The 24,053-nt window shown below is 39.2% G+C and overlaps 1 long non-coding RNA gene across 5 annotated transcripts in view; it reads left to right on the top strand.

Moving 5' to 3' along the window:
* Positions 1 to 24,053, top strand: part of LOC147916645 (uncharacterized) — a 1,218,588-nt gene that overhangs the window by 848,945 nt on the left and 345,590 nt on the right. For all 5 annotated transcript variants that reach the window (XR_015552701.1, XR_015552703.1, XR_015552704.1 and 2 more), the window contains one exon: positions 7,197 to 7,249. This is a non-coding gene — a long non-coding RNA (uncharacterized LOC147916645). The remainder of the gene's footprint in view (positions 1 to 7,196; positions 7,250 to 24,053) is intronic.

Genomic DNA, 24,053 nt, shown 5'->3' with positions numbered 1-24,053 from the left:
ATGAAAATAAAAGGGAGACGGAAGGATCAATGGGAATACCAGGATTTCTGTCTGGATGAGTGGTGGCATGGAGAGAGGCATAGTTCAGTTCGGGACATGTTGACTTTAAAGTGCCAAGTGGAGAAGTCCAACAGGCATTTTCATATATGAATCTGAAGCTCATGTAAAGCATCACTGTTGGAAATAGTGGTCTGAGAGTCTTCTGCAAATAGAATAGAAATCTTACAAATGGATTGTTTGAATAGGGCCTCTAGATACATAGAAGAAGAGGGCTAAGTGTAAAACTCAGCAGAGATCTGGAACATATTTACGTATGGAATGGCTTTGAATAAAAAAGTGGCAAGATCAGAGTGATCTTTAGGAGCCTAAAGTGATAGCTATCTACAGCAGTTATCAAACAATAGTGTGCATAATAAACAGTTGGGGATCCCACAGAAATGAAATTCCCTGGCCCCACTAAGAGAATCTATGTAGTATGGGGCCTAGGAAATTGCATTTTTCAATGAGCGTCCAGATAACCAGAGGCAGGAGGTTTGTGGATCACTCTTTAAGAAACACGGATGATATTACCATGTGAGTGGGAGAAGATTGGACCCAGGGAACTTGCTCATCACAGGGCTATGCTAAAGGAACTAGCTGTGAGCCTCCTCTAGATTTGTTTGGCAGATAACCAACAAGACAAAATTCTTGTTACCAATCTTCAGTTACTTCCTGAGCCAAAAATACCACGCAAACCCATGTCAAAACTTCACACACCCAGAGCAGAATTTGCAGACACAAATAAAAGTAACGCTGGGAAAAATGAAGGAAATCCAATGCAATATATTTGTATTCTGTCACAGAGGCACTGTCTAATGTTGCTGTAACTATGATGTATAGGTCTATCAAAGCATGTGTTACCATGGTCTGAATTTCCCGACTAGAGAAAAATGATTAATGTAGAGATTTGCACTCGATGTGGGCTTGGACATCAATATTTCAGCTTAGGTAAACAGGAGCTTTACCTAATTTATTGGCTCTCATTATGGATGGCTTGTAGAAGCCAAATTCCCCCTCTGCCTCCAAAATGACCTTTCATGCTCTACAAATCAATCTAGAAGATGTGAAGCAAGTTGGTTAATATTTTAGGGAAAAAAAAATGACTTCACATGTCAGAGACTTAATTGTTGTGATTTTGACCCATTTTGAAATTAGTTAACATTTGCTTCAGGCCTCTGACTTCATGCATTATTAATTTTCATCTTGGCCTTGCTTAAGTCTCTCCATGTGCAATATGCCTATAACATGTGAGAAGATTTTTCTAAATACTGTGCTTGAATAGCATTATGCGGCAGAAAATGTAAAGGCCAAGAGGTGTCCTCGCTACACACATGCATGCATATACACACATGTGCTTGTGCATGCACACACACACGCACACACATATGCATATTATTTCAGGCCAACCTGCTTTTGGGTATAGTTTAGCTCTCGTCGGCAAAGTTTCTAGATGTTACAGCCAGCATTACAGAGCAATTTCCCTGTGAGAGTCTCACATTGCAAAGTATGTCAGAAGTTAATCGAAGGGTAACAATGCAAAAGTGTATGCATACGCTTCCTGGAGATAGGGCCAGCCCTTGCTGTCAGTCACTGTCAAAACTGTAGCATGCAGGGGCGTCTTGCGCCTTTTTCTCTCCTGTGAGAAAATGTTCCTGCCCACAAAGGTCAATGCCTTTATGGCATAAATCTGTTAGCCTATTGTTGTGGTATGAGTCCCAAGGAGAAGGCATCTCATCAACTGTCTGGCTCAGAGGCACAGTCTCCACAGCTTCTTGGAGCAAATGGTCAAGCCCTGCATCTTGCCTCTGACTGTCAGCGTCAGCTTTGGTCTACCCTATCACAACCTCAGCATCCCAGTGAATAATCACTTATAACTGGTCTTGAAAATGACTATCCCATTACTTGTTCTGTGTAATCATTGGAGAACAGTGCTTTTGGAATGGTTAAACAAACTATACCCTCCAGCCAGCCTAGGCGCCCTCGGAGCTTGGATGGGGAAAGGTAATCCATGAGAACATTCCATTAGGCCAGCTCTAGGAGAGGTGAGCTATTTAGAAGCTCTCATAGAAAAAATGCTCAGAAACTCCTGTATACTTCTGAAATGTTTGCCACCTTCTAATCACCTACATTCCTTTTAGTCTTGCCACTCATTTGAAGTTAAACAAAAACCACTGTAAAGATGAGGCTCGACAGCTGTTTCCCAGATGTACAGAAATAACCATTGCAGCTGTCTGAAACTAGGGCATTTGCATTTGCATCAGTTTGGATTAAATCTTTCATTGATTTGGGTCATCATTTATGTACAAAGCTCATAGAACAAAGAATGTGCATGTCCAACGCAGCCCCTTTAAATCTTAAAGCAAGAATATAGAAATTCTGGGGATTACATTCGCCTGGTAAAAATGCAGTCTTACTGAAGATGACTTTCGCTGCACAAATTTTAACTAAGAATCTGCTATGTTCACAGCACATTTTCTTTGTAAGCTAAAACCTCACTAGTCTTTCCAACTTCATTGTCAACTTCTCCGGGAATCCATGTCCAGTTCCTGGAGTGAGAATTAATTGATATCTTCCCTCTGGAACTTGGAACCAAGCTCTTCTAGACTTGAATATGATGCTCTTATTTCCTAGCAGTGCTTGTTAAAGTATATGCTCAATAAATGTTTATGGTACCCAAATGCCAATAGGAAGGAAGGAAGGAAAGAAGGAACGAAAATACATTTCTATCAAATCAAAATGTATAGTTTTAGAGCAAAAATTTATATAATAATTTATAATTCAGAAGCACTGTCACTTTGTTACTGCTGAAAATATCATTTTAATATTCTCACACATTCTTTAATGTGGAGCTTATCAATATCCCTTGATAATCTTCAGATGGAGGAAACTGAAGTCTTCTAAATCCAAATCCTAAACTCTCTTTCACACCCTGATTTTTTATGGAGGACAAAGCCTTCATTTTTCTTGAACTTCTTTTCTCTTAAATTCAGACCCCCAGATTCCCACAGTATCTTGGTTTTGTCTTGTTGATAGGATTCTGTCCCCAGCAATTGTTTTCCCTTTCTCTTAAACTCTGTTTCACACCCCCACCCCTGACCAGAGTTTTCATGTCAACTTTCTTTCCTTGTCTTATGTCCATAAGGCTGATGCTCATCTGTATAAAAAAACCCAGGTTATATTCTTAGTACAAGAAATATGGTTTATGGCTAAAAGCCCCAGATGTTTTACAAATACTTCAAATGCCACATATCCAAGACTGAATCTTGGGCTTCTCTCCCTGCATATCCCATCCACTGAGTCACTGAAACCACAAATCTCTGTATCTTCCTCAATTTTTCCCTTGATCTCACCCTTCACATCCAATCAATCACCACATCCTGTCAATCCAAAAATGTCTTTCAAATCCTACCTCTCCTCTAGTGCCCTCGCCATCTTTCACATGGACTATTGCACAGCACCCACACCGGATTTATTTTCACCAGCTTTGCCTGCTATAGACTCATCTTTCCACACGCATCTTCTTTGTTGTTAGTGCCATCGAGTCAATTCTGACTCCTAGTGACACTGTGTACAGCAGAGCAGAACCCTGCCCAGTGTTTTGTGCCACCTTCTCACCTTCAGGTGCTATTATGTCCACATGGGTGACCCTGCTGGCATTTGAAATACCAGTGGCATAGTTTTCAGCATCATGCAGTCGCCACAGTATGACAACCGGCAGACAGGGTGGTGTGGTTCTTTGACTGGGAAATGAACCTGGACGGAGGGAGTGAGAGCACTGAATCTTAACCACTAGACCACCAGGGCTGGCTAGGTATCCTCTACCTTAAGATAAATAAATAAATAAACAAATAAATAAGTGTGTGTGTGTATCTTATCTCCTTCTTATCTTCTGGAAAAGTTCTTTAATAATTAATCATACCATTCACTTTTTCATGGCATTCCTCATCTGAACCTAACCTCTAGCCTTACCCTCCACCATCCCAAGCACACCCCCATTAATAGCACCACAATTTCTAAACATATAGCTTTCTTGAAATTTTCAAACATAAGGTGCCTATTCACTCCCTCAAGCTCCTGCACATGCAATTTTCTCTGCCAGACATGCCTTCCTCTCTGATTGGTGAACTACTGCTCATCCTTGAGGTGTAGGTTCTATGAAGGTACGCCTGACCCTTAGAAGGCTCCTCCCCCTGTGCCTTCACAGGAGGCCTGGACTTCCCTCTATTAAGAACAGTGTGATCACTTTTTAGGTTCCTTTCTCTTACCCACCAACTTGCAGGCCTCCTCAGGACACAGTCTCTTTTAATCCTCACTACCTGACCATTTGCCTCCAACTTAATTTTTATTAAATAAATGAAACTTTTATTTTGTCTAACTTGAATCTTGATATTTCATTCTTTTTTTCTGCTTCCATTCTGGTATAAGACCTATACTTTGTTCCTCTAAATATCTTTTTAAGCATAGTTTTTATCCTTGATTAAAGAAAGATGAATGAGGTCACTATGTGTACATGACAGGGTGTCAAATCTTTTACATATATGTTAAATTCTCGTCTTTTAACTTCTTCCCCTAGTAGAAAAATTAACCATACAGAATTTTACTTATTCAGGCATTCTTTTCATTCAATGAACTCTTATTGGAAGTACAATTTTTACCAGACACTGTACAGGACAATTAGGGTGCATAAGTGATTGTAATACCTTTAAACATAAAGACACATTGATTCAGTCCAGGATGTTTTGCTCTTAAAGAAGTCAATTAATGCCCAGAGAGACTTCAGTCATTATTCATCTCTCTCAAAGTCCAATGAAGAGGATTGGAGGACATGGTCCCTAAACTTCTTTTTTTTTTTCTTGTGAGGAAGACCAGCCCTGAGCTAACATCCAATGCCAATCCTCCTCTTTTTTGCTGAGGAAGATTGGCCCTGGGCTAACATCCATGCCCATCTTCCTCTACTTTATGTGGGACGCCGCCACAGTATGGCTTGACAACTGGTGCGTCTGTGAGCGCCCTGGATCTAAACCTGCGAACCCCGGGCCTCCGCAGCAGAGTGCGCGCACTTAACCACTGTGCCACCGGGCTGGCCCCCCTAAACTTCTTAAAATTCTCTTCTATCCTGTTCTTTAACATCACTCTCTTATCCCTAGGGTCTCTTACTCAGTAACCCAGAAACTAACCAACTACCTAAGTAACTGGCTCTCTCTCCTCCTCTCCTAATCTCTCCCTCTCTTATTTACCCTTTCCTGACCTTCTGATGCTGCTGACCCCTAGATTCACTGCACTACTCCCGTGCTGTGTATTCTCCACCTTAATAATGCAATTTCTTCTTCTCTCTGTTTTTCTCCTGAGAATCAGCTCTCTCGTCCTTGTCCTTTGTAACCCCATCTCCTTTCCTTCCAACACTCTAGGTCTATATTCTCTATCAATTGTCCCAATTCTCCATCACAGAAGTCCAGAAACTGGTCTGGAAATGAAAGAACTATGTTCAAATGAAGGGGAAGTGGTATAGAGAAGATGAGGAGTAACCTAAGTGGACAAAGTCCCATGGCTTTTTTGAGCAAAGGATGGGGAAGTAGTGAACACACCTCTTAATAATTTTTGTCTCATCAGTGGTTAAGATGTGTTCACCTCCTTCACACAGCAGTATGGTGGGGAAGAAGAACATACTAAACCATCAACCATCATCTTACATGAAAAATATTGTGATAGAATTATGTGCAGGACACTCTGAGGACATCTCCAAAAGTATGTACTTTAGCCCTAGTTTGGGAGAAACAGGAACAAGAGTATCAGAAAATGGCTACTGGCTGCGATGAATAATTTTAAAATGATATATTTAAGTTTGCTTGGTGATTACATGTAAATGTGAGTTGAAGGGAAATTAGATGACGAGTTTAATAAGTTCAGGACTTAACATAAAACATATTGATCAGTGATCAGCATTTTTAGTTAGGATTCTTACATTGAGGGTATTGGGAAGATGGAAACCTAGATGGATTATAACTACCACAGTGTCCTTTGCAAATCCAAGAAACTTTTTTCTCTTTCTAGTGGAAGTTGCTGTGCCAACTTTTCTTCCCACATGATCTTAATGAAGATTGATTTCTAATACTACCACTGCATATGTCTTATAACTAGTAAAGCATAAAATGTCTTCTTTTGAAATATTACATAAAGAAAGCATGGAAGAACAATGATACTGAAGACAGAAATGTAATGTTAAGGCTGTGTGTATTTGAGTAAAAATATTTACACTGATAACTTAAACACACATAAATGAAAAGACTTTTCACCTTGACCTTTGTGAATGTGAATTTGTTTCTTAATGTCTGACATTTCTGGGATAGTAAAATAAAACAGTTATGATCTTAAGTCATACTAGTTAAAATAATTTGAAGGTGTAGAGCTCTAGAATCTTAGGGGAATCTTAGGGTTTCTGCTGAAATTACTTGTGCTCTTAATCCTTACATAAAGAGTAATAGCAAAGCATATCAATTGTGATTAATTATGCATTTCTTTGAAAAGATGATAAACATAGTCAAAGAGAAGGCTTCTCTACTACAATTTTTTTTAAGTATATAAATTCTATTTCATCAGAATGTTTTCAGTATTCTTTCAAGCTGAGGAAAATGCTCATGCCCAAGTATATGATTACAGATTTAGGATTAGACTCCTCACTTCCATACCAGCCTGAATTAAACTTGCTTATTAACATGTGGGCGATACCTTTGGAGAAGTCAAATCATGGAAGAACATACACATATTGCGTTTGCTATCTCAGAGGCATTTTGTAATTAGACTGGATTCATTTGCCAGACCCCTCCCTGAGCTCACGAGGTAGGATTCTGCTGCGTATCTTTGCATTCCGAAAATTAAAGTTAGAGAGATTAAGAGACTCTAAAATGACTCTTGTTTCATCTTGCCAGGTCATTTCTGAAGGCTAGACCCAACATGAGTCTAAATTCTATAGGTGGTGTTTGAGTCATTTGATAGGAACGTTATCATCTCTTATTGCATTTTTGTTCTTTTCCTGAATCATGGAGTGGGATTCTCCTACGTGTACTGAAAGAATTGAATTTATCTGAATGCTTTATGTTACAATCTTATTTTCAATTTTGTGTCCTACTCATTCTACTCTTATATTTCCCCTTTTCTAGGTAAATCACATTTTCACTGGACTGATTGGACTGAAAAAGCAAGGCTGAATGAGGTAAGCCATTTGGGGAGCCGCTCTTAACACCCACATATTCTAGCCAACGATCCTGGGGTGAACCTAAATTTAACCAATCTGTCTTCACAGTGTGGTCAGTTCCCACCCTACTTCCCTCCTTGGTCAGACCCCCATAAAGGGCCGAGTTCAATAAAGCAAGTAATACAGACGGGTAAAGCAGTTACTGCTTTAGTCTTTTGGCCGCAAATTGGTCAGCAAAATGTGGCAGTGCTCACATGTACAGAAAATACATGGACAATTTCTTTGGACTGGCTGGAAATTGTCAAGTAAAGGTGAGATTGTGCAAAAACATAGCTGGACTGGGATTATCAGCCAGGAATTGTCCACTGGTCGGAGAAAAGGCTGCAGTGTTTCAGGATACTTCCTACCCATTTGGCGAGACAGATGGCCTGATATCCTCTTCAGTGGGCTGAGTAGAAACAATCTAGAAATAACACATGCTTTGAAATGGATTCTGGATCAAGGGGAATAAGAATGGATTGGGCAGGGCCAGAATAAGATGTAGGTCCAGTGAGGGCTGGCTTCTCTGGTTGAATCTAGATTCTGGGAAGAGTCTTTAAGTACTGGTTTCTTGGCCTTATTTTCTCTGATTTTAAAATTGCTCTTCTAGTTTAACCTAAAAGACTTTTCTTTGAAGCAACTGGGAAGTTTTAAAAATATGTATGTCTATTGATCTACTAATTCAGTTTGACAGAATCTCTTTTAAGCAAATGATCAAACACAAGTACTAACATTTATATTTAAACATTTTTACTGTGACAGTATTTAAAATAATGAAACACTGGGAAAAACCTGCTACCCAATAGTTCAGGGCTTGTTAAATAAGTAATGGCATAAGCACATGATGGAGTATTATGTGGTTGTTAAAATTGTGATTTTGAAAAATTTTTAATCCCAATAGAAAATGTTGATGCAAGTGAAAAAGCAGTATTCAAAATTATCTATATTAGGACATGACCTCAATTTATATATAGAAATTAGATGGGAAGAAAATACAGCAATTGGTTGATTCTAGGATGCAGATGTATTCCCATTTTAACATCTCTGAAATCAGCATGTCCTACAATTAATGACACCTTGTAGTTATAATTGGAAACATTTTTTTTCTTTTTAAGTAGTACGTAAAATAAAGTTACATCTCTCTATCAATAACATCTTAGATTTGGGAAAAAAAATCAGTATGCTAACATGATAAGGTCAAATTTCACTGAATGGCATACCTATGCACTACAAATAGATAAATGAGTATTTATTATATGAACATTTAGAAAAGAGACAACTCTATTTCAATCCATTCATATATGACATTCTCTATAGCCTGACCCAGCAAAATTTTAGTTGCTCCAGGATCATTTATTCAACACCCTAACCAAGTTTCTAGGGTCTACCTGTAGTGAAAAATACGTGGCATAGAATTAACTTTTCACCATATTTATCTTTGGAAATCTAGAATACTTAGGTCCGTCTACAGACTTCTCCACCTTCCAATAACATGAGTTGCTCACTCATCTCAGTTCACTCAGAGAGCCCTGGTGTGTGTGAGCCTTTCCCATCAATTTCTTCTCAAATCTGAGTCCCTTTCTCCTGGCCCACTCAGTCTGTTTGTCTTTACTGTTATCCTCCACTGACATACATAAAATATGCTAACAAATGCTCAACATGGGGGCTGGGGGCTAAATGAGATGAGTGTGGCTTAGAATTTGCAAAGTCTTAGGTTTAAAACCTGTTTCTGCCCCTCACTGAGTAGGTGGCCTTGGGCAAGTCACTAACCTCCCTGTAACCCAGTTTTCTGTTCTGTAAAATGGATATAATAATATGAGTCTCATAGAGATGTTGTATGGATTTCATGAGCTACTGTGTGTAAAGCAATGGACACACATTCATATGTCCAAAAAACGTTCATTTTGCTCATTCTTCTTTTATTGATATGTGGTTTTCTTGAATGGCATCCCACACAGTCCTCCAAAGGGATCCTCATCAATTTACACTTGATTCATTTCAAGCCTCGGAGACCTCCCCATGCCCTTTGCTACCCAGGAAACCTTCCCAACTACACTTCTTTCACTTTCATGTAAAAACTTCTTCAGAAGCCTACAATTTCCAGCTTATATCTCATAGTCCCCTTTGCTCAATTCTATTATCCTTATATAGCCAAATTAACTCCCTTGAATTCTTGGCTGTGCTGAATCATTATCTTCTCTGTACCAACCCTTACAGGGTTGAGTCGGGTGGAAAGAGTGGGGAGGCAGACAGAGAAATGTGTGAGATTAGGAATAAGGTCCTCTAGTAAGAAGCAAAGATCTGGGGTACACAAGGTGGACCAAAGGAAAGTGGATTCTCCCTAAGTGGCTCCAGGACAGTCTCTGGGCCTTGGAGGTCTGGGATCTCTTCATGATAACAACTGCCACTTCTCTATAGCACTTCCCAAACCACAACTGGCATTGATGTTGACCTGCCATTGTTATCTCTCTGAGACCTTATTCACTGACCGCAACTCCCTAGCCTTTCAGATCTCTAATTTTCTTAGGACCTCACCTTTCTAACCACCAGCCAGTCTTATCTGTCAGCCTTTACCTTGATTCATGTTCTTTCTTACCTATGTCAGCTTTAATGCTTTACATTCTAACCCTACTTTCTCTCTACCACACACGTCTGATTCAACCCTCTGTTTCCTTACAATTTACTCAAATGTTATTCCTTATGTTCACCCTATAAAAAAGATTCAGTTTGATCTTCAGGTCCCCTTACTATGATATTAGGATTGATGTTGTTCACTCTTTCTCTAAAATTTGTCCTCAGTCTCCTATTACACCAGAGGTGAAACTTGCTTGCTTGGGAATCAGGAGAGCATAGCTCTATCTATCTCCAGAAGGAGTTGGATAACTCAAATGATGTTGAATATTAAAAAATTAAATCACAATGTTCCAAGTTATATGTCTCCAGGAAGGCTAAATGGTCTTATACAGGGAGTGCCATGGTGTTGTCCAACAGGGAATTCCATTTTCAAACCAAACTCCTTCCTCCCAAAAGGAATTTATAATCCTTTGCCATTACTGAAAACTGCTGAGCCCGTACGGTGAACCAAACCACACAAAAAGCACCACAAAGGACTTCAAAATAGTTAGGGGTTTATAGTCTCCAAAAACAGAAAAATGTGTGAGTTTAGGAATAAGGACGTCTAGAAGCAAACATTCTAGGCTACACAAGAGGGGCAAAAGAAAAGTGGGTTGCAAAGGAATGGAATGCCATTTCTGGACAGAGTAGATTTACTCCCACAACCACAGATGGTTCAGGATTATCACTAAATTCTTTAATGAGAAGGAACAGGAATTTAGTAACAAAGCCTATTGGATAGGCTTCAGAGTAACTTCAGGTTTTACTTACAGCCTGTTCTAGAGAGCTAACATTCTTTAAGTGAAGACAAGAAAATGAAAACAATATATGCAGTATATGCCAGGAAAATGATAACATTCTCTTCCATTTATTCATCATTGTCAGGCAGTGCATTGAACACATGGATTCTTTCATTTAATTCTACAACCACCTCTGCAGCAGACACTATTATTCCCATTTTTTTCAGTCTAGAAAGCCTGAGGCTCAGAGAGATAAATTAGCTTGCCAAGAGCCCCTAAGCCAGTAGCAAACAGCTTTTGGATTTGAATGCGGTGCTATTTAACTCTACATACTGAGCTCTTAACCAAGAGGTCATGTTGCCTTGCATAGGGACTAGATGTGAGGAGTGGAGATGGGATTTGCTTGGGATGGTTAGGGAAGGTGAGGAGAAGCTAGAAGGCCTGCATATGTGGTAAGTGCAAAGGAGCTTAGGAAGGTGCAGGAAGCAGTAGCAATTCCTGCTACCCCGTTCCTGCTTCCTCAATCTCTGCCCATCTCTACCTCCACCCAGTCCTATCTTTCTACCCTCAATATGCGTCCCAAAGAGGTCATACCAATCTCCCCTACTCTCCTGCTGAGTAACACGTTTGTATTTAGTTATGTAGTAAATACATCTCCCCCTGAAGCCTCCCAACACTCCTCCCTTGAAAAAAGCAGCTACGCCTTGTTTGCTGCTTGAATTGTATGAAATGTGATTGTGTTTACTTTTTGGGATTGAAACCAATCATGTACAAAAAGTACCTTTTCAGGGGAGAAAGATGTCAGCTCTGCCTTGCATGCAAATACCCAGTCTTTTCTGGCTCACATTGAACAACCTTGAGCAAATCTCTCTCTGGTTTCTTTTTGTTGCCTGTGCTGTACAGCAGCAGTGAGAAAGGCCGCTCCAAATACGGTACCATCACTCAAATGCTAAAGATTTTGCACTGTTTGCTTCTATTCATTCTTTCTTTCCTTTTGATCTAACAAAACTGCTTAAATTATAAACTAGCGAGTGAATTTTTTTTTCCAAGATAAGGGAAAAATGTTTAACTTCAAAAAACTGTGGGCCAGCCCTGTGGCTTAGCGGTTAAGTGCGCACGCTCTGCTACTGGCGGCCTGGGTTTGGATCCCAGGCGCGCACTGATGCACCACTTCTCCCGCCATGCTGAGGAGGCGTCCCACACACAGCAACTAGAAGGATGTGCAACTATGACATACAACTATCTACTGGGGCTTTGGGGTAAAAAAAGGAGGAGGATTGGCAATAGATGTTAGCACAGAGCCGGTCTTCCTCAGCAAAAAGAGGAGGATTAGCATGGATGTTAGCTCAGGGCTGATCTTCCTCAAAAAAAAAAAAAAAAAACCTGTTAGTGGAGTAGTGCAGCAAACCATGTCAATATTTTCATTCGGCATGATACCCTGAGGAAGATGCCACATGTAGGGTTGTATCTTAAGGAGATGTTTGTTTTTAAATACAGTGAAACATGCCTGTTGTTTTTAGTTGGAAGATGAAACAATGTCTCTAATCCCCTTTCTTTATATATGTAATCAGATATTTTACAAAAGCCAACTCTGAGTTTTTCCTTCTGAGATTTTCTAGTAGATTGGCTGGTAAATAATTACTTTCGCCCTTGAAACAAATGAAAGAAAATTAGTATTAAGTCAATCAAGGTATAATACAATGGGAACGATAAAGATGGAATTGTTTCCTAGAATATTGTTTTCTGGAGTACAACTAGCTAGTCATTTTGAGAGTCTGTCTTGTTTATTTATAAATTTTCTGATATAGTTATGCACCACATAACACTTCAGTTAATGGTGGTCCCGTAAGATTAGTACCGTATAGCCTAGGTGAGTAGTAGGCTACACCATCTAGGTTTGGGTAAGTATACTCTATGATGTTCACACTGTGATGAAATCACCTAATGATGCATTTCTTAGAACATGTCCCCGTCGTTAAGTGACACATGATTTTACTTAAGATTGTAGCCTCCTTCGAGAAGACTTCCTTGGCTGTTTTGCTTCCTCAGTCTAAGTGGCCATATTCTGAACTCTCCTGTTCTGCTGTGCGTATTTATGTAAAAGGAATCATCACAATGAATTGTCAATCAGCGCTTGTCTCCCAGACTAGACATAGAACTCCTTGAGAGTAGGGAACCCTGCCCTTTCCTCGCTATCTACTAGCATAGTGTAGGGCAGAGGAGAGGCTCAGTACATGGTTTTAGAAATGGACTGAACTTGGCTGTGCGTTACTGGAAATATGATTAATGATAGGGACACTCTTGAGTTCCTTTTCCTTCCATTCAGTGAGCTAAAAAGTTTATAGACATATTCTAACGTACAAATAAAATGACAAACATGAAAACAAGACCCTAAGTATCTTTCCCCTCCTTAAGCCAAGAAATAGTGCCAAAATCACATAAGAACAAGTTGGCCCAAAATATGCTTATGTTTGAACATGTCAGAAATATAGTGAAAATGGGATTTTTTCTCACTATGTCATTCCTGAACCAGAATGAAGAAAATAATACAAACTTGGGGAGTTTACAAAGACACTTAACTTCCGGGGGAAAAATAAAACAACAATCAAATAACAACGACCGTGAAAACACTCAAATGATCTTGCAGATGATCTCAAGCATTCTGATTTATCCTCTGCTTTTTCTAAGCTGAAAAAATATTGTTGTGGAATCCACAATCCTGGCCAAACAGCTGATCCATGATGCACAAACACCATTAACCATCAGAACAAGACATGAGAGTAACAATGATGCTTTTCTATATTAGAATAGCACTTTACAGTTTACAAACATTTTCACATGTAATATCTGAGTTCATCTTCATCAAAATCTTGTATGGTAGAAAAACTATGTCCGGCTATCTTAACCCCATCTTATAGATGGCAAAACAAATAGCAAGTACCTCCCCAAGAATCATAAAGCTGTAAAGACCAGCTACAGCACTCAACAGCAGTGATGGAAGTTGGCCATGAGAGATCCCACTGCCATCAGGCTGGACCCCACCATCTCAGTCATTCAGTCCAACACCAGGGCTTGATATAGATAACCAAGATTCATATTTAACTTATATCATTTAAGATAAGCAACTGAATTCCTGCAGTGCTACAAATATTCGTTGAGCACCTTTTGTGAGGTAGGGTCACATAGTAAATGTGTAAAGCATAAAAATAAATATTACTTATTGAATTTTTTAATATAATTGCAAGCACTGGAAGAAAAGTTTTTATTTGAACTTCTCATGAAACTCTACAGAGCTGGCATTATTATGTCCATTTTCTACAATTCCTCCAAAGTAACGAAGCTAAAAAAGTGTCAGAGCTGGAACTTGAAACCAGTTCTGCCCAACTCCAAAGCCCATTTCATGACATCATCCTGCCTCCCCGAAGATACAGCAGATGTTTCTTATTAACCAGACTCTTGGAGAACCTGAGTAGGTCTTTGAGGCAAAATACGCTTGAAAATAAAACACTCTTTCCAAGTAGTAGTCATTATCAGCTCATAATTGAAAGCAAGCTTGAAGAAATGCTGCAAACCAGTGTCTTCTGACACAAAAGCAGTGTATAGACACGTGGTTGTGCTTCCAATTCTCACTTTGTAAACAGTCAGGCTAACCTGATTTGTTTCCTCCCTGCTTTTGTTTATTTCAAATTGATGTCAGCTTCATTCATGGTCGGAAATTAGTTGTTCCATGGTATAAAATCACTGATTTTCTCACCTGTTCGACTGAATTTAAAATGGCAGGACTTGCCATGTGGCAATTTTATATATGATTTATATAAATCATGTCTATCTGAAGATAGATTAACTTGGTCTAAAGTTATGATAATAGCAGTGTTTCTATGTGCCAAGTACAGGATATGATAATCGAAAGAATATGGGGCTTCAGGATCCAGCTGTGCTCTCTTTTAAACTAAGTGACCTTGAAGAAGTCATTCCTTTGCTCTGAACCTTGGTTTGTTTTCATGTTGTTACAAAGATCAGATGAGATCTAAAGGACTATAAATATAAAGTGTTGTAGTTATCATCATCCTTTTCATTAACAAAACAATATTGGGAGAAAATATTTTAATAAAAGAAAAACATTGTTCTCACTCAATATTTTTATGAACATTTAGATAAATTTATCTGCAGGAAGAAATAGAAACAACACTCAGCAAAATGGAGAAATCTGCAAAAGATTTCTGCAGGGTCACATGTCTCCACTTCCTCTCAACTCCCTGTTTCTCATTACCTAAGGATCGCCTCTTTCTTTCTCCATCTCTTTCCTCTCTAACCCCTTCACCCCAGCAGAAGAGCAAAGGATAAAATGAGTAGTCTTTTGTGCTCATTGCTGTTTCACATGGTTAAGGTTTGGTGACATAGGGGAAGGCAGCGGAGTGAAGCAAGGACTTAACAAGCAGTTGACAAAGCCTCCAGTATAGTCCGAGATAAGAAAGAAGAATGGGAGGCAGATGCATGCACTGTGCTCAAGTAACTTAAAGGCCGGGGGATGGCAGACCATAAAAGAAGGATCACAGGACTGCAAGTGGGATTGGAGGCCTCCGTTCACAATTACAGGGAATGAACACTTGTCAACCTGCACAATTCTCATTTAAACAGGAGACATGTCTCTGTTTATCTCATAGGGTAGATGTAGGGATTACCTGAAATAGGATGTAGAAAATCGTTTTGAAAACTATACAATTCTGTACAAATATTCTTTTTTTTTTTTTTTTTTAAAGATTTTATTTATTTTATTTTTTCCCCCCAAAGCCCCAGTAGATAGTTGTATGTCATAGCTGCACATCCTTCTAGTTGCTGTATGTGGGACTCGGCCTCAGGATGGACGGAGAAGTGGTGCCTCGATGCGCACCCGGGATCCGAACCCGGGCCACCAGCATTGCAGCGCGTGCACTTAACCACCAAGCCACAGGGCCGGCCCTGTACAAATATTCTTAATATCCCTGTTCTCTTTATCCTCCTAGTTACTTTTCCAAATATGGCTTGTTGAAGCATGGACTGCTCCTAACGATTTGCCTGCACTAGTGGCTCACTACTCCTCAGGTGTGGTTTGCAGTGCTTCACAAGAATTAACTTAATTATCACTTCTTCACATGATGTTTTACACTCTTCGTTAAGTATGTCTTCTTTCCTACCCTAACAAATCAGGTGCAATATCAAAACAACTTTATTATTTATCCATTTGTGTGTCTTTTACTTATGCAGATATACACTGAAAGCCTCTATATGCGAGATAGGCTGAGTTTTACAGATAAAGGAAACCGGCTATTGGCAAGAGCTAGCAGGGACATCAGGGATACTGACATGATAGTTATTACATATGTAAAACTATTTTTGCTTCGGCCATTTTTTTTTCTCCTTCCTTCTTTCCTTCTTTCTTTCCTTTCGTCCTTCTTTCCTTCCCTTTCTTCCTTCCTTCCTCCCTCCCTCCCTCCCTCCTTCCTTTTCCCCCTTCCTTCCTTCCTTCCCTCCTTTCTTTCCTTCTTTTCTTCCTTCTTCTCTTCTTTCCTTTCTTTCGTGGACAACTCAACTCTAACCACATGGAGGTTGTGAGGATTGCTTGAGATGATGTAAGAAAAATCCTATCAACAGTTCATGGCCAGAAATAATTTCAGAATCAGTGGAAGTAATTATGCTACAAAGGGGATGGTGGTGGTGAAAGAAATTTGAATGCATTGAGCACGATATTTATGTCAGGCTCCTTCTAAAACATTTTGTGCATCTTATATCATTAAATCCCAAAATACCATGAAATGAGATTATTGTCATTCATTGTCTTCATCACCATCCACATCCTCATCATCCTCACTATATAATCCTTATATTATATGAGGAACCTGAGAAGTAAGGAGGATATTTAACTTATTCGGGGTTACTTGGCTACGACATGGCAGGCCTAGGATGTAACCCAACATTTATCTGTTTCTAATCCCATTCGTTTTCCTCTTTTAGGAAGACTTGTCTGACAACAGCATCCTATATATTTTTACCTCATTTCTCTGGACACTTCTGTCATGTTCTTAATGTGATATTAAGGGTTATAATATATATTTTTATTAAATTCATGTGGGTTTGGGATCAATCTTCCTGCATATTAATCTTATCTCCCCAATTGGATTTCAAGCATTTTTTTGTCAGAACTTTGTCTTATTCCTGTGGATATTTCCCGTGCCCCTATATGTCTTGCTATGTATGATGATATGTCAATGACAAGGACTCAGAATATTTGTTGAATAAATGGATCTCCAGGTGAGCATTGTGGTATGGTCCCAGTACATAATCACTACTCGTAAACTATGGATCTTTGGAACCCAAACTTTTGCAAGCATTGGAATCACCTGGAGGACAGATTGCTGGACCCCACCTCCAGAATCTCTGATTTAGTAAGTCTGGGAAGTAGCTCAGAAATTTACATTTCTAAAAAGAGCCTAGTGGATGCTGATGCTACTGACTGGGGGCTTTTGAGAACCACTGTTAATGACCATTGCTGCAAAGGATGCATTTGCAATGTATAATGTGTTATTCCTAACTCATAAATTTCATTAACTAATGAATAGCTGGGAAGACTTTTTTTTTAATCTTGTTAAAGTACTAGACTCTAAAATGCTGCAATAGCTACTAGATCCTATATTTGTTTGTTCGCTGTTGAGAACTTCACTTATTGAAGCTAGTGATGAGAGATCTGGATGTGAAGTCAGAAACAGATCCAGGATCACCTGCATTTTGCCAGTTTAAGTTCCGGCCAATCTCATTATCAAAGGCAAAGATTGATTATCTCAGTTTGTGAGTCTGTCTGGCTACAATGAGAGAGTGTCGGTCAAGTCTAGATTCATATCTTGGTTCTACTACCTACTAGTAACTTCAACCCTTTGAGCATTAGTGTCCTCATCAGTGCCTGAGAAGTAGGACCATCAAATTGTTCTGAATACTGTTGTGAGCATTAAAGGAAATGATGTATGTAAACATGACCAGCACACGGTTGGTCATGAAAATGTTCAAACCAATGAAAATCCGGTCAATATCAACATCTTTTCAGATCAAAGAACCAAGGTCTTTTTAATCCCTTCACCTGTTCAACTCCTACTGGTTAGTAAGATGAACTTGAAGATTAAAAGAAGTCATTTGAAAAGCTCTATGTTTTGGCTATTTTAATTTTGTTGAATCTGCCTATGGAAAGGTACTGAATAGTGACGAAAATGAGAAAACAGCAAGCTCAAAGAAATTTAAGATATAATTAAGTATTTTCCAAGACATTACCTTTCTTCCATATACTTTGTTGGGGAAGAAAGGAGAATCCCCTGCCCCCTGCCCTTTCCCTTAAGGTTCTTATGGCTGGTCAAATAATTAAAAAGGCAGGTTAGCAGGAGAAAATCAAATAAAGTTTAACAGCATGTATACACGGGAGAAACTCAGGAAAAACTGAGCAACTGGGCCATCTGATTAAGCTGCTAGCTTAAGTATCTTCAGCTAAAGACAAGAAGGATGTTGGGGGTAGTGGTTTGGGATTTCAGAGGGGAGGAAAACAATTTACATGGAGATGGAAATGCAAATGTTTGTCAGAGGAGAGTGCGGCCAGAGAGACAGAATTTCCACAAGCTGGGCTTGTTGGTGCCTTTCTTATCACACCTATTTTACATTATACTATAGCTATCATATGGGAATGGCTCCTTCCTGGAACAGGCCTTCTATGTTAAATTCTTTTAGGCAGTTTAGGGGAAAGTTGAATGTTCTTCCTGAGTCTTCTGAGCCTTTATTGTCTGGAAATAATCCACATACCAGAGTGGCGCATCGTGGGGCGGCCTGCCCTGAACCCTATCAACTTCATTCTTCTTTTTCTTTGATATTGTAGGAGAGGAAGACCTATCCTCTACCCCTTCTGGGTCTTTTCTGGCTGGGCTATGAATTAAATTGACATGAGGCAGAATAACAGGAGAAAATCAAACAAAGCTTTATAACATGTGTACATGGGAGAGACTCAGGAAAAATTGGGTAACTGGACAAAATGGCAGAAGTCCTCATCTTAAACGCTATCTTCAGGTAAAGACAAAGGAAGATGTTGCGTGCGTGCGGAGTTAATCAGCTATGGGAGATTACCAGAAAAGCACAGTAAACAAGAGTAAGATTAATATGCAGATTTAAGTTCTTGCTTTCCGCACTGATAAGAGTTTCTAGAGATAAACTCATCCCTCCTTCTTCCTGGTACAAAAAGGGAGAAACCTTTACAAATAGAGATTTCCCTCATAGATGTAAATGTCTCTTACAAAGGATAACTTCTACTTTTACTTGGTTTTCAGAGCTTTGATAAGAATGGGCTTAGCAAGGATCCTCCCAATCTATCCATACCCAGAGTTAGCTACGGTGATGGTCTGTCCCGAGGACAGGGCTTCTATCTTAAATTCTTTTAGGCAGTTTGGGGGAAGCCCAAATGTTCTTCCTGAGTCTTCTGAGGCTTTATTGTCTTCAGCTCAAAATAATCTGCATCCCAGAGTGGCACATCTTGGGGCAGCCTGCCCTGAACCCCATCAATATTTAAATCTTAGGGGATAAATAGGAAAGCACAAATATTTTCCCTTTAATTACATTGAAGTTCTAAAAAGGAAGAGATTTTTCTCATTACAACTAACTGTTCTCATATAATAATAAAGGAATTTTATATAAAATAAAATGTTAAGATTACTGAAATAATCATATGATTATAAACAAAATGATAGGCAAAGTTGTTCAAATATAAAAATAGTGCATTGATACTATTTATTCGAATATATGAACAGCATATTACACCTTAAAAATATCTTCCCATGTATTATACCAAGTAATAATCTTAAGACATAAGCAAAGCATGTATTATTTTACTCATTTCACAAATGAGGAAACCAAGACTCACAAACATAGATATCATGAAATACAATAGGCAGGGCATGAATTCTGGTCAACCAGTCTGTTGTCCTTTTTGTTAAAAACACAATCATGAAAACAGTCACAATATTTTAATTCTGCTACTCTTCTTTATCCCACATATGCAATACAGAATCAACTAAAACTAAGTACATATATTTTCAAATAAATTTCTTACAGAGCAATTTTACACAGAAATCATTGTAAGGTTTGTTTTCTTAAAAAAAAGAAAAATGAGAGGCCGGCCCAGTGGCGCAAGCTGTTAAATGCAGGCGCTCCGCTGCGTTGGCCCAGGGTTTGCCGGTTCGGACCCTGGGCGCGCACCAATGCACTGCTTGTCAAGCCATGCTGTGGCGGCGTCCCATATAAAGTAGAGGAGGATGGGCACGGATGTTACCTCAGGGCCAGTCTTCCTCAGAAAAAAGAGGAGGATTGGCATCAGATGTTAGCTCAGGGCTGATCTTCCTCACACACACACACAAAAAGTGTTTTTCATGATGCTGGTCCTCTATGAACCTTAAAGACATAGGTTAGAAAACTGATAGTCAGTGAGTGCCTATCCTACGCCAGCTACTGCATGCATAGGATTTTTGGTTAATCCTCACACTGGGTTATCGTGTATTACCTGACTTTACAGATGGGGAAACTCAGGTGCAGAGGGGGAACTGTCTTGCCCAAGTAGACCCAGGGATAAGGAGAGACAGAGTCTAACTTGGAAATTTCATTTATGTGACTTGAAGGATAGAGCACTTTTCTCTCTGAAGCTTCGTGCCTCCCAAGAAGAAGACAAATGATTTGTCAGGTTGTCCTGTCCCCCTTTCCTGTGTGTGGTGAGGAGGCCCAGCCAATTCCAGGTTCACTGTGGAAGCCATGACGTCTTTATCATAAAACATGCCTCCCTGTACTCTTTTCTTTCTTGTGAGACAAATAACATATCGTTTCAAATATATACCTGCCAAAGGGTATTATGTGTAATAAGGAAAAGAGAGAGAGAATTGCTCTAAAAAGAAAATCAGACAGATTCGGGGCAGAAAGCAGCCTCACCTATGGATGCATTCAGTAAAAAATGGTTAAAGTCTCGTGCCTTCCAGACAGTCAGATGACTCATTCCAGTTTAAATGGTCAAATCTAGGAAGGGCTTTTCTGAGGAAAAAGCTGTCACTTTTAAGGATAATTGATTCACTAATCCCCAAAGGAAAAACATTCTCAATATTACACCCTCCAGAGATCTTTGGGACACTCTGCAAATCCATACCCGAATGGTGTGGAGAGAACCTAGGTGGAAATTGATGATAAGCGAACTGACCACTGGGAATACTGTGTAGGCGTTATCTGAAACCGCTAAACTCCAACTAAGCAAGAAGATGGCCAGAGCTTCTCTTCCTTGTGTGTGACCCACCAAGCCTTTTCTATATTCTCTGGGGTGGCTTTGGAATTAGTTTAACATTTTATTCTGCCTTGGAAGTGTGGAATAGTGAGAGAGGCATAGCTTTGGACTCAGACATACAAAAATTCTGCTCTTTCATTGCCACTTAGCAGCCAGAAACCAAAATTCAAACTCACACTTATGTGGCTCTAAAGTCCTTGCTCTTTCTTTGAATCATGCTGTCTCCAGAAAGAGACATTTCTCAACAGCCTATTGTGATATCTGATATACCACCATTGGAAACAATTTATAGTTTAAGAAAAGGAAAACTAGTACTTATTGAGTGCCCATGTGCCCATCACTCTGATAGGCAAACTTTCACATATATTTCTTATATAGTTGATTACATATATACACGTGCACACACACACACGTACACATTTATATATTAGTATCTCACATAATTGACTTAATAATCCTGCAAGCAAAGTTCAGAAGAATTAAAGTTATACAGTTAACGAGTGCTACTGAAATACGGTTTTAGAGAGGTTTGATTCCAAAGATAAAGTTTATTTTACCATAACATGTAGCCTTAGAATCAATCTTCCTCTCAACTAAAATAAAAATCAAAAGAACCCTTTTAGTATACAAAAGTCTTGAGCAATAAATCCATGAACAGTCTCTGGTGATGTCTGTAAGCTCTTTGAAGGCAGGGAGAGTTCTTCATTCTATCCTGCACTACGCTTGATGTGCTGTGAATGCACGGGAAACGTCTAAGGATAATCATTTAGAAATTGTTAGTCTCTGGGATCTGTCTGAGCAGTCCATGTCTATAATTGATATTTTATACTTAAAAGGTCATGAATCTTTCTGTTAAAAAATATATATATATATCTATCCCCTGGGAAGTTGATAAATGACAATTGGAATTGTTGACTTCAGTTTCGCTGCTTCTCCTTAAATTGCTTTTACTTTCCTCCAGCAATGAGACTTTTCTTTTTATTTTAATCAGGCTTGTAGCAAAAATGTGAATCAATATTAGTAATACTTAGCAATTTTCCACCCCCCTTATAAATCCTACACCCTCCTTCCCCCTTGTAGAAGGAACATACATCCCAATGCACAGATGAGAAAGACGGAAAGCCCCAGGTGAGTATAAAGGAATTCCTTCAGAATACAGATGGGTTAGGGATGCATCTGTGGCTACAGATCAATCTTTTGGCATCCTATCTAATTAGTTGTTTCTCCTCACTAATTTTGTCAATGATCCTATTTTTTTTCTTTTTTCCTAAGCATGTATATGAAAGGGGAAAGTGTACCAATGATCAAAAGAAATGAGATGGGATTTAGAGCTCAAGAAGAGCTAGCCACTCTGCTAGCTCTTTATGATAATAGTAATGGTAATAATAATGATATTAAAATGTCAGAGAGCAAATGAGAGAGAGAGAAGGTGTAGAAAGACAAAATGGTGGATGCAAATCTGAGATGGTCGTGGTGCTACAATCTTTCCTATGATTTTAAAGTTCTGGTCATGACAAAATTTGATTGGTTTTATCCCGCTTCAAAACAGAATACAATCCCCGGCACATGTATCACATATTGTATTATGTCCTGGAAAGTACATGTATCTGCATATATTCTATCATAGTTCTGATAATCGCCATGTTGTTTAGCCTCTTCACTACATCAAGGTGATTGTTTGATGAAACTGGAGGGCCACTAACTGGTGGAGAAGAGGGCAAGTTGTGAAATGGAGGGCACGTGATCCGCTCCAAGATTATGATAAACCATGTATTTTGGATGAAAGTGACATGCAATTTCAAAAGTTTGAATTGCTTTATTCAAAAGAGCAGATACAGAGTTCAACTAGTTATAGACTCTTTTTCAAAAAAATCTTTCTGCTGGAATCCAGGGATTCCCTCACAGAGAATAAAAATTGTTACCTGAAGCAAATCTATGCCGGATGAGAGAGAAAGGATATGAACAAAGGGGAAGCAAAATAAGAAAATGTAGGAAAAGAAAGTGAGAGGGAAGGATGGGAGGGATGAGAGGGGCCACTGGGAGGTCTTGCATGTGGGGTTGGAGAGTTAAATTAAAAGTCTATTTTGGAGAAGAATGTCAAAGAAAGACAAGTTAGTTAGTGCAAAAGAATGTGTCAGTCGTAAGAGAGAAACATAGGCCTCCCCTCACAAGGTAGATGTGCAAGAGCTGTGATTCAGAGGATCTGTCAGCGTCTGGGGCTCTTGACCTTCTTACTCCATCCTCTTCAAGGATTTCTAGTTCATCTGTCCTTGAGCTTGGCACTGAAAAGGCAATCAGTCAGCTCTGTTGGAGAGAGAGGAGGGAGGAAGGAAGAATGGAAGAGAGGCAGGGATGGAGGACAGACCCAACAGGATAATCAAAGAACCAGTAAGAAATGCCGTCCATGGAGAATTCGCTAAACACATTTTCCCTTCCATGAACTATGACACAACCATAAAATAATGCTGACTATGTATTATGGTTTCGCATGAAGAGATATTCATGATATAATAAATGCAAAAGGCAAGTTAAGTTAAAGGAAGTTATTTGCTTTTTGTTTAAAATATGTATAGAAAAAGTGTAGAAGTACATTTAACAGAAAGTCAGCAATTACTTATCTCCTGGTGTTTTTTCCCCCTCCTTTTAATATAATATCCTCTGTAACTTTATGATAATAATAATAGTAATAATAATGATATTAAAATGTCTGAGAGCAAATGAGAGTGTTCTGGATAAGTTTCAAAGAGAGGTTGCCACGTCTGGGCCACATCTCTTTCAGGCTTCTCCAGCATCTTTATGTGAGCTGGGTGTGTTTATTCACATCCAGAGTGACCTGGAAGGGATGCTCGCAGATGTTCGTTCACTTTTCACCTTTTTCAGGAGGCAATCAGGTATTCTTCTTTTTCTCCAGCCGGAACATGCTCTCCTGTCTCGGTATTGCCAATGCATTTTAGCCCAGATGGCTCAGAAGGGGGAAGGGGAAGAATGTTGTATAAGTAACTGAGCCCCTCATGAAAAAGGGGGCCTGGTGCCTGCTCCACTCAGTTGCCTGTTAGTACAAATTCCAGGTAAATATCCTTTTTCCCCCTTTGAGACCTATAATCATTCT

This window comes from Ceratotherium simum, chromosome 7 (genome assembly GCF_057802395.1).
Source record: "Ceratotherium simum simum isolate JZ-2026a chromosome 7, ASM5780239v1, whole genome shotgun sequence".
In the NCBI taxonomy this organism is placed as follows: Eukaryota; Metazoa; Chordata; class Mammalia; order Perissodactyla; family Rhinocerotidae; genus Ceratotherium; species Ceratotherium simum.
The sequence above is the reverse complement of the archived record's forward strand: the minus strand, read 5'-3'. Positions and strand labels throughout refer to the sequence as shown.